The 16,958-nt window shown below is 36.9% G+C and overlaps 1 long non-coding RNA gene across 2 annotated transcripts; it reads left to right on the forward strand.

Annotated features, from left to right (window-relative positions):
• The first annotated feature begins 1,168 nt into the window (after positions 1 to 1,168).
• On the forward strand, positions 1,169 to 16,892 carry LOC308176865. Of its 2 annotated transcripts, none has more exons than XR_013938700.1 (3): positions 1,169 to 1,383; positions 14,452 to 14,524; positions 14,734 to 16,892. It is a non-coding gene; the product is annotated as an uncharacterized lncRNA (long non-coding RNA). The 2 variants fall into 2 exon arrangements; XR_013938701.1 differs by having other exon boundaries at positions 14,452 to 14,520.
• Positions 16,893 to 16,958: the final 66 nt, after the last annotated feature.

Here is a 16,958-nt window from a genome sequence, read left to right on the forward strand (position 1 = left end):
TCCCTAGCGTCGTGATAAGGACTCTGTTTTGGTCTCTTTGTTTACAAAAAAATAAAAAAATAAAAAAAATCCATGAGAGCAGAAGTGGTTTGGTTGCGAGAGCTTTCTGCTTTGCACGCAGTAGATTTGCTGAGGGAGGGGAAGGGATTAAGCCTGCAAGCACTGCTCTGTGCAGGATGAAGGCGATGGTTTTGCTGTGCCCTTGTGCACCACCCTCACTTCTGCCCCCACCCCTTAAGGGCCAGCTGCAGCCAGTGTTATTATCCAAAGGGCTCATTGCCCAGGTCGGTGATGCTAATGTGGTATAAATAAGACGGTAATAGGCAGAATCAGCAGGCTGAGGGATGGAGAATGCCCCCCTTCCCCTGAAAGAGCATTCACAGCTCTCACCTCATCCTCAGACAGCAGGAGCCCATCTCTCCTCCTGTTTCAATCTACTTTTAAACACACTGCAGCAGTCAGGGGGAATTTGGCCTCTGTAAGGGACAGAGGTTGGGCAGAGAAGTGCCCATTCCCAAATCAATCTCTTTCTGTTGGAGGGTGCAGGATGCAGTCTGAGGCTAACTGGAAAGGCAAGGGGATGAATTTAGACAGCAGACTCACCAGGATGATATATTTATCATTTCAGGCTTTGTTTGTAAAAAAACATGCTGGCTATATCTGTAAATATTTTAAATACTTCAGTCAGTGGTAGGCGTGGGAAGGGGATCCAAACAGGGATTCTGGGCATTTTCCTGTTCCTTCTGACATGTCAGTTCAGAGCAGTTGGTAACATAGCGACAGGCTGCAGCACTTCATTATCATCACAATCTGCTACCTCTTTAATATAGCATCTGACATTTCAGTCAGACAGAGCTTCGTCCTTAAGCTGGCAGGAGCTTTATGCCTTGCACTCAAGAACATCACCGCACTGGATATATGGACCAGACAGGGCACATGCTATCCGTGTTTATGTAGATATGTCAAAGCATGGCATTCAGATGAAAGGCAAATATATATATATATATATATATACACAAATGTAAAGCTGCATACAAAACCAATCCATCCTTTACAGTCTGGCAAAATCCTTTCCTTATTATGCAATTTACAGGGAGGGATTGTGCAAGTATCTTACAAGAGAGGAGAAAGTCCAGAGCTCACCCAAACTTCTGTGGCAGGACTGAAGTGCCCACTCAGGCAGATGCATGCACTGCCTGTGCTGTGAGATACAGGGGAGGTGCTGATGCCAAAAGCTGTGCATACTGGTGCAACTACAGGGACACAGTCCGGTGACTGTCCTAATGAGGCAGGAGTTTGCTTTTGGGACTGCAGAGTGGGGAAAAAGAAGCTGTGAAATTCTGACTTAAAGGAAATTTCTTCATGCCTGAGTCTTTTCATAAGGTATGATAGAGTTTTTTGATTTCAGGCTTGTATTTTGGGAGGGTCTTGAAGAAGATAGGCTAATTCATCTTTTATTTTCTCTGTCTCTCTGCCTACTTGCCCTTATTGGGAACCAGAAATCAGAACACCTAACTAAATGGCAGAAGTGAGAAGGTATAAAAATATCTTGGGTTTATTTGAATCTCTGCATCTCAGGAACTCTAAGCATTATCAAAACTTTAATAAAATCAGATCTGGAATGTAAATAGGTAAACTAAGGCACTGCACAAGCAGGCACTGGCCATGTACAGGCTTTCCTACCTGTACTGGGTAGCAGTGTGTTTCTCAAGAAGTCCATGAAGTCTGTGTATTTTGTGGACAAGATGCTGTTTCTCATGCACAAAAAGTATTTATCTCCAGATAAATACTTTATTTTTTAGATCAAAAAAGCCTGATTTTGATGGATTTACTTTCCCACCTTAAGACCACTGACAAGCCTGATGTTCCCTGTTACAGTTGGTTGAGATTTCAGTCTGGGTTACCAGCATGACTGAGAAGAGATATCTAGCTTTTCCTGCGATGGAAGCTGATCAGCAGGAGAAGTGCCATGTTTACCCCATCTGTAGCTATGCAGAAGTAATGTGTGAAATCCTCATTGTTTGTGATGCCTTCTGTGCTATCTTGCTTGAAGCACTAGATATACTTTTGTTAACCTTTCAGCAAAATTTATATCTTCAAAGAAACAAATCTTTGATCAAAGCATAAAATCACCTTATTTGATCTAACCTGACTTAACAGATAGAATAAGAGGATGATTTTCAATGATCTCTGATTTATCTTGGCTGGAATATTTTCCTTTAACAATTTATGTACTATAGTATCCATTATCTTTCTTTTATTAAGGCTAGACTATTTGCTATAATGCTAGGTTTAAAATGCCACATAGGTTAACTCTAGAGGATCTGTGAACTGAATTGTTGACAACATTTTTCTCATTTATAATTCACTTTAATCATAGGATGATTGTGGAAATAAAAGCTTGTTGCCTTTAAGTTATACTCATACATGATGTTTATAGCAGTGAAAAGAGGAAGGTGAAATCATTTTCATATTTAAGAGAAACAAGCACATGAAACGTAATCCTGATCTCATATGTATGCAGTATTCCACAATGGTGAAACTTTTCAAAGGTATTCCAGTAATTTTGGAGTATTTGTCTTGATTTTTAAAGTCCTCTAAGATAAGTGAGAGCATAATTTTCATTGCGTGTCAGCAGGACTTGGACTCCTAAGACAAGAAGACCTATTGAAAAACAATTATTAAACTCCAGGAGCATATTTTTCTCTCTAAAACTCTCAGTTGAAAGCCAGGTCTTTTTAAGTGAAGTTTTTAAACTGCCTTAATACCAATACAAGTTTCCTTCATTCAGTCTTTTGAACTACTGAGCGAGTAGATGTGGGAAATATGTAGGATTCCATGTTATACGGAAATACCTTGAATTTACTGAAGCTTCAATTACCTGCAAAAAGAAGGTAATGAAATTGATATATTCTGTTAAAAAAGGTTTGTCACATGCAGCAAAACCAACCTCTGCACATAACTCCACTATTGCACATGACTCTGTCTATCTTCAGTCAAGCTAATACATGTAAGCAGCTTGTGCACTGCACTGCGTGCCATGCTGCAAAGCTGTGCAGCTACCCTTATGGGAATCAGACTGCTTCTTAGTCAAATCTTTGTACAAAGCAGAGCTGTTCTTTAGGCTTGTCAGCATACTGAGAACTCACACAAATATTTCCGTATAGCCCAGAGCAGTGAGCTAGGGAGTAAATACCCTCTCATTCCTCCATCCAGTCCTGTTTCTGGAGCAGAACAAAGCAAAAGTTAGGTTATGGAGATAGGATAACTGTCAGTGCTTAAGAAGCTGAGTAGCTTCAGTGCTAGGGCTGTTTTCCACAATTTTGCTTGTTTAGTGTGAAGTGAAAGGGATTCTTCACTGTTATTGCACCAGACTGTGCAATATTTTGTTGACGCTACTCTAGACTCTGCATCTCATTTTGTAACAGCTATTTCCCTGACAATAAGTGCTCGCTGAGGCAGTTTGGATCTGAAAATAGTGCTGATTCTAATGGAGAAAAAGGATGGGCTCTGAATGAAGAATTTGCTTTAATGCATTATATTGATGTCTCAGATAAAGAGATTTCTGACAGAACTTCTCTTACAGATTTGTAAAACATTGCTTCCATTTTATTAACAATGACTGAAAGAAAGACACAATTGCCTACATTCTTTTTTCTTTATTTCTTTCTTTCTTTATTTTTTTTTCCTAAGGCAGTGGTTTGTTGTTCTGAAGTCCTTATAATGAATCACAACTCTCTCTTCCTCTCCCTTACCAATTTGTTCATAAGCACTACCTTTGAAAAAGGACTTTGGAAGATTCCTTTCTATTTCAACTTCCAGGCCAGGTATAGAAAGTAAGAAGGCAAAACAAGTGTGCAGAAGATCAAAGTTTTTTTTTTTGTTTGTTTCTTTTACAAAAATAAGATCTAAAATAACAGAACAGACAAATGGTTTGTGGAGCTCTAAAACTTTACAAAAACAAGCAAAAGATTCCCATCAGGAACTGCCAAATTGTGAAAACATTATGCTGCCTCCTAAAAAAAAGAGAAAGTCTAACTCCAACTACTGATAATTTGTATTCTAAAGGGGAAAAGAAAAGGCCTGTGCAATTTGTTGTCTGAGAAAATACAGCCTGTCAGTAAAAGGAAAGGAAACTGCTATAGGTCATTTCAGGTCTATTGCTGAGTCTATCATTGATTCACAGCACACCACTGAGCAAGGAACTTGATCTCTTTGCAGTCCAGTTTATATAACTATTTAAAAGCTGTAATGAAATCTATCTCACAAGGGTTTTTTAAGCCTTGTTGTTCATAAGATACCAGGACAAAACCAATCACTAGAGGGATTTCAAAGTACAATTAGTACCGTAGGAGTACTAGAGAATTTAATGCTCAGGTGATACTGAAGCAATTAACCCTGTACTCTACTTCACACTGCCTAAATCCCCAAAGTTCAGTCTATCAAACACTGCTGAGCACTCGAAATCCATGGTAAAACATAAAAGAGATAAAGATTAAGATTAAGAGAAGATAAAAATAAAAATGATAAAGATGATAGGGATAAGGATAAAGGTAAAGATAATAAAGATAAAAGTAAAGAAAGAAAAAGTAAATTCTGTTGTTTGATTCTCCAAGCTCCATAGTGAGCAATAAGCAAAACACATATAATTCAAATTAGAAGTGATTAATCTTTTTTTTTCTTCTTTTGCTGAGATATCCCTTACTTTGTTACAGGATGTTGAGACTTGGAGCCCTGGATGTACACAATGCATTTTGGTAGTATATCCAAATTAATTTGCATGTAATAAAATATTACATTTTCCTACAATACATAACTAAAATTGTATTATATTGGAATATTGTCATCGCTGCTGATGGGTCATTGCTTTCAGTGTCAGTGGAAGGAACAACTAAACATTTGGGAAGTCAGGAATAGGTGCAACCTCTCTCTAAAGGGAGGCACTGAGCAGTCCTGCCATATGACTCCAGAGAGCATGTGCCAGAGCAGCTGTCACTAATGGGTCCAGGGAGTCCAAACTTATTCAACCCTGTCTAAATTTGCATTTGGTGGTTCAGCTGGTGTGGTGGAGGCCACTGCCAGAAGTGCAGGGAAGCATAAGGCTCAGCAGAAGGCGAACAATATAGATGAGTGGGTTCTTTGGGGGTTGGCTGCCAGGACTGACACCAGGGTACAAATGGATTATGGAAGGTTGTGTGAATATTTGTATGTGACAAAAATGAGAGCAACAAGTGTTAGCAATACTCTGAAAGAAATCCAAAAACTCTCTTTAAATTTTTTGCCTGCAAAAATAGAGTTTTATTCCTAAGCAAAAACTTATTTTCCTGCTTGTTTTCTGGGGAATTGGACTTAATGTATGTTATATTCTCAGTAATTTTATTTCAAAGTTTAAAAGCACTGTAGCTGTATCTTGATACAAGAGTTTCTTTCCTTTCCTGAGACTTATTTTAAGAATTTTTCATTGGACTGAGGTTTTGCTAGTGTTTAGATAATAGAAATTATTTAGTAATAGAGAAGCCGAGCATTTCTACTTCTCCTGCTAGATCAGGAACTTAGTGATGACTTAAGTCTTCTGGGCTATATGTAAACAGTTATACTTACATACTGGAAACTTGTAATAAGAAACAAATAAATAAATAAATAGAAGATTGTTTGACTTTCTCAAGAAATTTACCCCATGCATGAACTCTCGTATAGTGTTCTAGAATACTGAAAGAAAAATGAAGACAAAATGCCAGTCTTACAGCATGTCTTAGACTTCCTTTGTATTCCTGTAGACTCCTTTTTCCCACTTCATTGTATATTTATATATATGTGTGTGTGTGTGTGTGTGTTTTCTTTGAATGTCATAGTTAGCATTTTATGCTAAAGTTTATTCTGGAAAATAAACCTGTTTCGGTGTATGTGTGATTGTGTTCTATTAGAACATTAATTTATGTTCCAATGTTATCTAACAATTATCTGTTCTTGCTGTATTTCTTATGTTTATTCCCCTCAGATTTCTAGCTGTTCTTCTCCCAGAAGAACTAAATCTCATTTCTCTTGTATTTTATTAATTATTCTTCATTCCCTGGGTCACATGAATCACCTTTGGTACTCCTTCTTATGCATAAAGCTGTTGCAAGCACCTTTCATTATTAAAGTTCTCTTTCTTTTCTTTTCCCCCACCCCCCACCCCTTCAGGGTCAACAATGAAAAATCTGTATACAATATCATTTTACTGCCAGTACCGAAGTAATTGTTTTAAATCTTCAGAACCCCACTCTTTGTTTTGGATTTAGTGCAGTCTACAACAATGATTTTGGATGAAGAATCAATAACTATGTTTATATTTATGTTAATAAAGAGCCAATGTTAGACGAAATAATTAAACATAGAGAAGAGACAAATTTAGAATGTTTTAAACTGATCATATACTTCGCAATGTCATTGAGTAAGGTACTGCTGGGTACAGTCTCCTAGTTGAAATGACAGGGTAGGATCCATGTAGAAAGGGAAAAATGTTTTACTGTTTCCCATTCAAACACAATTCTAGGAGAGACCTTCTTTCCCTGCAAAATGAAAATGGATCCGAGGGGAATCTGATTCCAGCAGGTCTCCTTCGAAGTATCTCACTCTGTCAGCAGGTCTAGTCACCTCAGTTTGCAAAACTCTTTCAGATCTTTCTTTAAATAGCTATTGTTTGAAAATACATTTGACAGATATTGTAGAAAGAGTCAGAGCACAGCAGCATTACCAGAAGAATGGCTGGTGATCTTGTTAAGCTCCCTAACTGCGCGTTTTTGATCTTTTATGTCATGCTTAGATCCCACAATCCCCAGTGGTATGGATAAAGAGTAAAGATCATACTTTTTTTTTTTTTTTTTTCTGGGATGGAGTTTACTTTCTTTATAGCAACTCATATTATGCTATGTTTTGGATTTGTGACCAAAGCAATGTTGATGATAACAGAGCAAAGTTTTGGCTATTGCTGAGTAGTGCTTACACAGCATCAATGCCTTCTCTGTATCTTACTTTGTCCCCTGCCATGAGTAGGCTGGGGATGCACAATAAGTTGGGAAGGGAAACAGCCAGGATAACTGACCCCACCTGACCAAAGGGATATTCCATGCTATATGATGCCATGCTCAGCAGCAAAATCTGGGGAAAAGAAGGAGGGGACATTCAGGGTTATGGTGTTGGTCTGCCCAAGTAACTATTACATGTAAAGAAGCCTTGCTTTCCTGCATGATGATCGGAAGTAGTGACTGAATGATTTATTTCATTTTGCTTGTGTGCCACTTTGGGTCACTTATTAAACTGTCTTTCTCTTGACCCACACATTTTCTCACTTTCACTCTTTTTATTCTGTTCCTCATGCTGCAGCAGGGAAAGTGAGCAAGCTGTTTTGCAGTGTTTTGCTGCCTGTCAGAGTTAAGCCACAACAGGCTTCCTTGAATATTGTGGTCGAATTCTAAGCCACAGAAGCAGTTTTATAAATGACACACTTCCCTAGCTATTTTCCATGATGTACGCTAGATAAGGGTTGTTCATCAGCTAGCAGAATATTTGGCCAAGTCAGGTGTGACCTATGTTTTGCAGTGATTACAGAGCAGGCATGAGTCTCTGCAGGTCGCATTTCCAGTCTTCATCATAGATGGCTTTTATCATCTAAGTAGGCAGGTTTGTATTGAGTGTTAATCTCAGGAGGTGATCCATAAGCCTCAATAAGGTGACCATGACCTCAACCACTGTTATTTGTATTAACCTGAGAAAATGAATACATTGGGAGGTAAATGAAGGTCTTTGCTGCATGAGTTGTTTGTATTCATCTGTTCTGAAAATTATGTTAAAAGAAACAATATGACCTGGGAACGTCTGAGAGTACATACCTGAAGAGTTTTGTGTAATTTGGAGGAAAAAAAATGCATGTGGTTCTTTTCTGGCTTTGAAATAAGGAAAAAAAAAAAAAGTGAAATAAAATATTTTTTACCATCTAAAATATAAACTGCATTGATTTTTATCAATTTATGCTGCTTCCAAATACAAAGGGATTTAATTCCAAAAGCGCTTCTCTGTAATGTAGTAAGCACAGCAAATTCAAGAGACTTACAATGGTGACTTACTTCCATCAATTGCATAGTTGCGGTAACAGAATACAAAGCAAAAATGACACAGGGCATAATAGTACAGTTTAAAACCTGTTGTTCTTAATGGACTTTCAGTCTCTAAAACTATTACTAGGAATGCAGTATCAACAGTGAGTGTAAGGCACAAAAGTCTACCTTGCTGAAGTAAAAAGTAATGCCATTAGTACAAACTACTGCACAACTTTGTTGGATCAACAGAGTCCATGCTCTTGAGTAGCAATCTTCTATTCTCTTCACGGGGACATCCAACAGCAGTTGCCAGGAACTCTGCAGGGCTGTTGGGACTCATTTAAGAAACTTTTCCTTCCAGGAAGATCAAAGTGAAATAGGTGAATTAAATGAAGGGCAGAGATCTATTGCAGGATAGAATTCCTATAATGCCAGGGGACACTGAAAATGTGGCAGATATAATTCCATTTTTCATATATAACTAAGTATGAATATATATTTTATATATATATTGAAAGATGTTGAAAGATAGGATTTGTTTCTCACTTGACTTTGGCCTCTGGTCTTGGTATTTGTGGATGAACATCTATAAGAAAAATTAGAGAAATGAACCTGAAAAAGGGAAGATTAATCAATGAGAAGTAAACTGAGAGGACCATGACCAGATTAGAGAGGAGCCATGTGGTGTCCACTGTGACTGGGCAAAGGAGTGAGGAAGAACCTTCCCCCTCTGAAATTTAAGTCTGTTTCTTCTGCTGCTGCTGTGTCCAGTTGAAGTGGTAGTTTCAGTGACTCTCACCTTAGGAATTAGCAGACCTCTTGAAAACACTTTTCATGAAAAACCTGTGATAACTAGTAAAAAATGTGACTGTCAGTTTAACAGAGAGTTTTATATGCTATCTTTAAAGATTCCATTCTAATTCAGGAGTTTTATAAGGTGACATTTTAGGCAAATGTCACTCAGCAGTTCATATTTCATGCAGTATTTAATATCTCTACTCAAAGGTTAAACCTACTGGATTAAAACAGCTATATTTCTGAAGTTTTGCAGTGCTGGGAATGGTGTAGAGATGTGCTATTGTCCTTGGCAAAACTATTTTTGCTTTGAAGAAACTCTCCCATACCTCCCTAGTTTTTCTGTGAAGACATTTCATTCAGGAGGACAGAATCCCTTCACTGCATTGCCAGACAGTGGTTAACAGTTTGAGAGGAAAAACAAGTATTTGTGTTCCCTTTATTGTCCAAATAAGGGGAAAAAAATAAAAAAAACAAAACAAACAAACAAAACCCAGAAATTGGCATGTGACACACAGAATGGCAATGAAGCAGGTCAGCAAAGTCCTTGATAAGAAAATTGCAAAAGGCATAAAAATTCTAATAGGAATTTTTTTAAATGTATCAGAAAATGGAGCCTACCAGAAAGTCAGTCAGGATATGAAATTACCTAGGTGTAAGTGAAAAAAAAAATAAATATATATATATATATATAAAATAAAAAATAGTAACAAAGTTAAATTTGGTTGTTATGTCCCTGTTTTCACTGTGGAAAGGTTTAAAAAGGTTTGAGGAGACAAGTCTGAAAACATTACAAATTTAAAGATTGGCCTAAGAGGTATAGAGAACAAAGTTATACAAGTAATAACTTCTAAAATGTTTTACTAAAACATATATCTAACTTCTAGAGTTAAGCTTCGTATAAGAAAACAGAGAACATTAGGCCAATTTTTAAGAGATGTTTCAGAAAAGTACAACTCCATGAATCTTCTGGTGTAGGAAAACTGGTAGGCATTGTAATAAAACAGGAATAGTTTCCTATCTATAAATACAAAACATTACGGAAAAATCAGCATGGTTGTCATGCTTCACAGACCTGTTAGATCCTTTGGAACAGTCATAAAGCAAGGGATAAAAGGCTTCTGGCAAATATAGCATTATTGAATTTCAGTTCAATTACTGAATTTCCAAAAAGCTAGTGCAAAGTTAAATACATGGTTTACCATTGATACTTTCACCCAAGAATCTTTTTTGGAGCTTGTGCTATTCCATGTATTTATAAATGATCTGAAAGAAGGAGAAATTAGTGAGGTGATAAAATTTGCTGCTGACACAAAATTAGTCATCATAGTAAAAATTAAATATGCCTAAGGTTTTGCTGGACAATCTATCAGACTAAGTTACAGAGATATAAAATGAGAAATGAAATTCAGTGTTAAGAAATGCAAGGTGATATACATGGACAGAGAAAAAAATATTAATATAACACAATCATAAACTCAGGGGGAAAAAAAAAAGTGATCAAAGAAAATGCTTAAAAAAATTATCTGCACCATGGTACAAAATGTAAGCATTCTATATGTTGAATACTTAGTGTAGATACTCAAGAAGGATACAGTAGGTATAAAAAGGCTGCAGAGTGGGCCAGCAAATACGATCAGACATGAAGAAAGGCTAACCAAAATAAGACTTTTCAGCTTGGAAAGAAACATCCAAAAGGAGATAAGACACTCAAAACAGAAGAGCTAGGAGTTCTCTGATCACTCTCCAAAATTAAAATAAATACAAGTTCTTTTTCAAATGATGCGTTAGTAATTTGAAGCTTATTTCTAGAGAACATCATGGGAAAAAAAAATCATTATCATGTTCAAAGTTAGACAAACTCATCTAATTCCTGTAACTTTTAATTTCTCCAAGTAAGGAAAAATATCCAGGGAGAACGATTCTCTCCTTGGTCTGGTGCTATCTTTTTCCCTGTGCATCTTTCCCTGAGGCAAGATGGGAGAGAAGAGTGGAAATAGTTTTCATTTCTTTCCCAACCTGTTCCTGAATCCTTGTGAGAACAGGTTTCTGAGGAGACTGTAGAAATTCTTCAGTACCTCAGGATAGGGACAGTAATAAAGAGCAGTTGTTATCCTGTAGAGTGTCCTGTACAAGAAGTACAGAAGGAATCTCAGTCCTGTCCTGTTGCTGCATGACAATGCAAAAGGTGTCTTAATGGAAGTCTGGTAAGATCTTGTTGACAGTTGCAGACTTCTTGTTCACAACAGCAGGAGACTGAAGAAAAAATAAATGAATAAATAAAAATCTTTCCCATATTATAACACAGAGAAGAGTTTTATTTTCAGTGTTACATCAGGGACAAAATATTTCTTGGTACTCATGAGAAGTGTGTCAATGTCAAAAAGTAGGAATTGTGCAGGTATAAATTTTTATTTCTCAGTTAAAATACTCTTTATGATTTATGAAGGCAGTGTGCTTGTTAAGAAACCAAAACACCTCTTCTGAAAAATTTTCACCAAGAAAACCTTTGTTTCACAACCTAACACCTTTGGAAGCTTACAAGGATACTGAAGGCCCCCAGTAATCCACCCCAAATCTCATTTCTCTTTGTCACCTTTGTGCCCTTGACCCTATCATTCTCCAGCTACTCATAATTAAACCTGTCAATCAGGCAAATATCCTGACATGTTCCCGGAGAGAGAAAAGGTAGCAGGCACTGTGCTGAGGTGTTGGTAATGTGGGAACTCTGGGCAACAAGTTCAAGCAGTGAATTTGTGACAAGGAGAGGGGGAAAAAGATGCTGAGTTGTTAAGGGGACTGGCTAGTTGATAGGACTAGCTAGAGCTACAAACAGCCTTTTACGTTATTAGTTTGAATTGGTGTCAATAATAGCCTTACTATTGTTGGTACTAACTAAAATTGTTGTTGGGCATCTCAAGGACTGCATCAGAAAGAAAATTAAGTTTAAATATATGGGGACGGGGGTGATAAGGATGGGGTGGAGGGAAAGTCTTAAAAAAGTCCTTGCTACTTCCAGTGTCATTTTATTCTGTGCGTAAAGAGATGACAGCCTTCACGTCTTTCATTCTGGCATCTTTTCATTACTGCTAAATTTACTTTCTAAAATCAAGCAGTAGCACCAGGAACGTTGCTTTGATTAGAGCAATTTTAAGGCTGAGCTCATTCTTGGGTACCTTGCTGAATCAGTGCCCAAGTTTTCAGCTCCTATTCTTGGTCTTCAAAAGTATGTAGAAATGTACTCTTAGTTTGATAAACCAAGCAGAGCTCCCAGGGAAGTGTGTATTTCTAGACTAGAGCTTTCTCTCTTTCCATTAAAAACAACAAAACAATCAACTGTATGTTACAAATCTATCTGGATTGATTTATTTTATTATTATTTTTCCTCTAAACAGTTGAATAGATTTGAAGCCATAAGCATTATTTATTCTGACTTACCACTACATCTGACTCACTGAATTTCATCCAGTCATTTCTGTTTTGAACCTAATAGCCTGTAAATGAACTAGAACTTTTCTCCTGGGTAGACATGCAATCAAGGAAAACATTGATTTTAAATTTATAGTGTATTGTTTTCAAAATGTGTTTTCTCTGTACATCTCTATTTAAAAATCTGACAACAAAGCATCTTAAAACAGTCTTAGGATATCACGCTGTCTGTAGAAAAAAAAAATCTATAAAGTACTCATCTGACTATGAGGAGTGATGCAGAGTATTATATTGGTGAAAATGAACTCTAACTTTATATTCATTATTTTCTTGCAAATCCCTAGAATAATTTCTAAGGGAATTAAATTTACTATCTTATTCCAGATCTACTTTAAAACTCATAATTACATAATTGTGTCTTGTTTGCAAATGACATGAGAATGCTGTTATGTCAATACTTTCAGGTTCATGAAAAAAACAGTCTGAACCATATTTTTTGATATGCAAGGGAAAAATTTCTCATATGATCCAGTAGTGTTATTTTCATGGAGGAACAGAAAGATCCAAATCCGGGAATGGAAATAAAATGGAGTTCCCCATTAATTTCTAAGAACCTCCTATTTAAAAATGGTTGTGTTTTGTTACGTTTGAAATGGTTATGAACAGCAGTGCTGGAGTCATTAAAAAAAAAAAAAAAAGAACACCTTTGGGGGACCCAGTTATTCTTTATCATTGCAAAGCACATTGCACCAGTCAGGAGAACTTTGCAAAGATAATGTAAACCTTTCCTGTTACCAGGAAGCTGTCTTCTGAGAGGTTAGGCCACCCTAACTACTAAGAAACCCAGCACTCTGAAAATACATCTGGGCATCAGCTGAGTATAAGAAGATTGCCTTAATTCTAGTCACCCCTCACACACAGGTGAAATATGTTAAAAATGGGTCTGCTATTCTTCCTCTGTAGTGATATGGGCATTTCATTAGCAAGGTAATTCTCCTCAGTGATCTATGTGTGTTTCTGGAACTATAATTTATTGATTGCGTGTTCAAAGTGATCATATCACACCCTAGCATCTATCCTAAATCAAGATTTTTGCTCTGTGTTGAATGTAATCACAGTAGAGTTAAACTACCCGGTATCTTAAATCACAAAGTTCACAAAGATGCATTTGCTGTACTGTCCAGCTCAAACACATTCAGAGGCCTCACGATAGTTTGAAGATAGAATCTGAAAGGCTCCTGGGCATGGAGGGGACATGAAAGAGGAAACAGGAGAGATGCCGAGGTGAGGTGTGAGACCCATTATCAGGGGGGTGGGGATGTAACAATCAGGCCTGGAGGATCAGAGCTGTTAAAATCAAAGACGTAAGTGTATTGTTTACAGTGTGAAAGGCCAAAGGCAGGAGAACATAGTGTATTTCAAAACTGTCTAAAGGGAGACCACATGGTGTCAGCTGTTTCTGTGCACAGGCTCTAAAGAAATCTTAGGAAAGGTCTCTGTTTCATGCCAGAAATATTAAGAAGCTTGTCCTGATGGCTCAGCTCTACAGGAGAGCAATCTTTGTTAGTGTATCACCCAGAGCTGTGCAGCTGCTTGCTGCTAGTCTGCTTAGAAATGTCAGACCACATAAAGATCTGAGAAGAAAATAGCAGCAGACAGTTTTTCTCTCATCTGACTTTTCAATAAAGGTGTTATTATATTTTAATATTTCCATTTGCATTGCCTCCATTCAAAAGTGGTTAGTATGCAATTTTACCCCAAAGCATGTCTTCTCCATCATATTTTCTATTACTGTAAACTGAAGGACACATGATATGCTTTACATCTTATACCTGAAGCATCATTTTCTATTTTCTTCCACAACTCTGCTTAAGAACTTTAAAGATTCATCCAAATAATATATATATTTTTTTGTCTATCACCTCTGTCTTCTGCCATCTTTTTTGTTCTGAGCAAGAAAATAAACAAAATAAATGTTGTTAGAAAAGAGACCAAATGTTAACTAAGTTCCTGAGAGTTTAGTTCCATCTTTCTGAAGGGTTTCTGACAGTTAAACAAAATTGGAGTTTATTTCTCTCACTATTCTCACTAAGGATATAAAGTTAGAAACTATGCTTCAAATAATTCTATTTTCTTTTTAATATCCTAGATTTTCAAAAATAATCAGCAAGATGGAATAATTTGCAAATTTTCCCCACTGGTTGGCAAGATCACCTTTGTAGGTATAATTTTATTTATATTTTCACTCTTTCTCCATAGAGTATATATTTCCATGTTAGAATATTTTTACCTATCTATGAATTCTATATCATGTTTAAGAGCTTTAGATACTGATAGGAACAATGACAAACAGGTCAGAAATACAGAAGATTGCAAATGTGGTGGAAGAAAAGTTGTCAAATTTCTTTTTTTTTTTTTAATCATACTTTAGGAAAGAAGATCAAATAAAAGACTACAGTGAATTCTTTCAGTTGACAAGGTTGTTTTTTTTTTCTTCTGTTGGTTTCTATTCCCATCTAAGTGGTCAGAGGTTAGTATAAAAAACAAAAGCTGTTAGTAGTTTTCTGAATTGTGGTTATACAAATAGCTAAACCCCCTCCCTTGAAATGGAGAAAACAAGCTGCAAATTACAAATTTATTCGCAATATCATTGTTTTAACTCTTCCTGAGTCAGGCAGCTTTTGTCATGTGTCCCAGAGCTTCAGACACAGCTTAAAAGTCCAAAGAAGATATTACACACAATAAATACATGCAATAAATAACTACATTTGCCAAGCCATTTGACTAAGCATTAAAATATTTACATCCTCAACAAAATACCCTATCAGTCTTTGCTGGCCACTCATCAGCAAGGGGGCAAAAGGTCAGCCTCCACCCTTGATTTTGCTAGTTTGCTGTCTTCTGGCTCCCTGTTTTGTTCTTTTAGGAATTTATGCACCAGCATGCTGTGTTGGTATTTTTCCTCTTAAATCCTCAAGCTGCTAACTATGAATTTGCAGTTTAAGCTTCTTTATCTTGGATGGCTCTGTGCACTTCCTCACAGACCTTTCTCACAACAAAACAATTTGTTCTGACATTTAGCTCCAGGTTTTGTAGCCAGGCTGCATTGGAGCTAAGCCTCGAGCCACAGAGAGCTGAATCCCATGGAGGAGAAATACTAAACAAGGATTACAGATAACAATGTCTTTGTATTGTCTGTGTTTATGTACTTTTTAACAGAAGTGAGCATGGTGGTTCATCCTGCTCTGAGCTATTGTTTCAAGGCATCTATAGACACAAGAACATATTGCATCAATTTATACATGGTTCAGATTATCAACCAGTCTGAGTCCCTCTTCTTCATCTGGTTCAATTTTATCTTTACCTTTGGAGCACATGAGTTTTCCATTGAAACAGTGGGAGTACAAGTGATAAATATGCATGCCCTCATTTTCCTTTTGTTGGTTCAGCTTCCCACCCTGCAAGGAATTTTGGATAACTCATTGTCATGACAGTCCTCTGCAGGATTGAGGCCTGGCATGAGAAATTATATTTGTCACAATAGGTGCTTTAAAACAAAGCACAAACCTACCAGTCAGTAGGTGGTAGTTCAGGATAGTATCTGATGCCAGAACATTTCCACAAAACAACAACAACAACAACAAAAGATGAACCACAATTACTCTGTTTTGTGGAGATCATTAGACTTTTTCTCCACAATGGCTGGTTTTCTTCATCTCTTTTTAATTATATTGAAATTATTGATGAGAATTAAAATACCAGCAAAATTAGAAAAAATAGGAGGGAGGAACGTTTTACACAAGAAAACATACCAATGACTTCTAAACAGCTGAAAGGGTTTGAAGATGCTGAATACAGTAAAAGGGACCCCTGTATCATATATTACATTGGACAGTGATTTGGAACAGAGAGTGTGCTTAATCCTGTGACAGTGCAATACATTGCATGAAGTAGGAGTGCCTCATAGACAGAATTATTATCACCATTTATAATAAAAATGACCGTATCTTTGTAACAGGGTTCATTACTATATAATAACTAATCTGGATGGTAAAATTAAATTTTACAGCAATAGAAGCACAATAGTTCTCTTGACAATGGGACTACACAGCTATTAAACTGAAGCTAGTCTCTACAAGGACATTCAGAGTCCTCCAAAATGCTGCATATCCTTTGCTTGCAAATCCATTGGTCTGTAGAATTTACACAGAATTGTTATTTGTGTGTGAGAGAAATACATTTTTCTCATTCAAATGTGCTTCCACTAGAAATCCACTTTGCTTCAAAATTCCTGGGCTTTTTGAGCCATACAGCTGCAAGAGGATTCAAAAAGACTCTTAAAGGGATCACGAACTAATATTGGATTTAGTTATTAAAGACAAGAGTGTCTGAGAAGCCACTGTCTTTGGTCACTTCAGTCTCTCCTGAGAGAGCCTTGAGGGAGCTTTGTGAAGCTGTGCCAACTCTTTCTCACACTAAGTCCATAAGCCATATTCTATTGGCTGAAGCTTTTCCAATTTGTGAATGTCTTTGGCCATATTAACAGGAATTTGAGAAGAGCTTATGGAGAATTAGAAACCCTTAGTCAGAAACCAGTAGCTTAGCTGTTGGTTATTATTCTGTGCTGCTGGTTCCTCTAATGTCAATTTCAATGAT

This window comes from Anser brachyrhynchus, assembly GCF_964034855.1.
Source record: "Anser brachyrhynchus genome assembly, chromosome: 1".
NCBI lineage: Eukaryota > Metazoa > Chordata > Aves > Anseriformes > Anatidae > Anser > Anser brachyrhynchus.